This window comes from Bison bison, unplaced genomic scaffold (genome assembly GCF_000754665.1).
Source record: "Bison bison bison isolate TAMUID 2011002044 unplaced genomic scaffold, Bison_UMD1.0 scf7180017864304, whole genome shotgun sequence".
NCBI classification, from domain to species: Eukaryota; Metazoa; Chordata; class Mammalia; order Artiodactyla; family Bovidae; genus Bison; species Bison bison.
The window spans coordinates 13,994,919-13,995,547 of NW_011494876.1; positions in this window are offsets into that span (position 1 = coordinate 13,994,919).

Here is a 629-nt window from a genome sequence, read left to right on the forward strand (position 1 = left end):
TCCAACAGAGTCAGACACGACTGAAGCGACTTAGCAGCAGCAGCAGCAGCAATGGGACCAGATGCCATGATCTTTGTTTTCTGAATGTTGAGCTTTAAGCCAACTTTTTCACTCTCCTCTTTTATTTTCATCAAGAGGCTCTTTAGTCCTTCACTTTCTGCCACAAGGGTAGCGTCATCTGCATATCTGAAGTTATTGATATCTCCCCCGGCAATCTTGATTCCAGCTTGTGCTTCATCCAGCCCAGTGTTTCTCATGATATACTCTGTGTATAAGTTAAATAAGTAGAGTGACAATATATAGCCTTGACATACTCCTTTTCCTATTTGGAACCAGTCTGTTGTTCCACGTCCAGTTCTAACTGTTGCTTCCTGACCTGCATACAGATTTCTCAAGAGGAGGGTCAGGTAGTCTAGTATTCCCATCTCTTGAAGAATTTTCCACAATTTGTAGTTATCCACACAATCAAAGGCTTTGGCATAGTCAATAAAACAGAAATACATGTTTTTCTGGAACTCTCTTGCTTTTTCCATGATCCAGCGGATGTTGGCAATTTGATCTCTGGTTCCTCTGCCTTTTCTAAAACCAGCTTGAACATCAGGAAGTTCACGGTTCACATATTGCTGAAG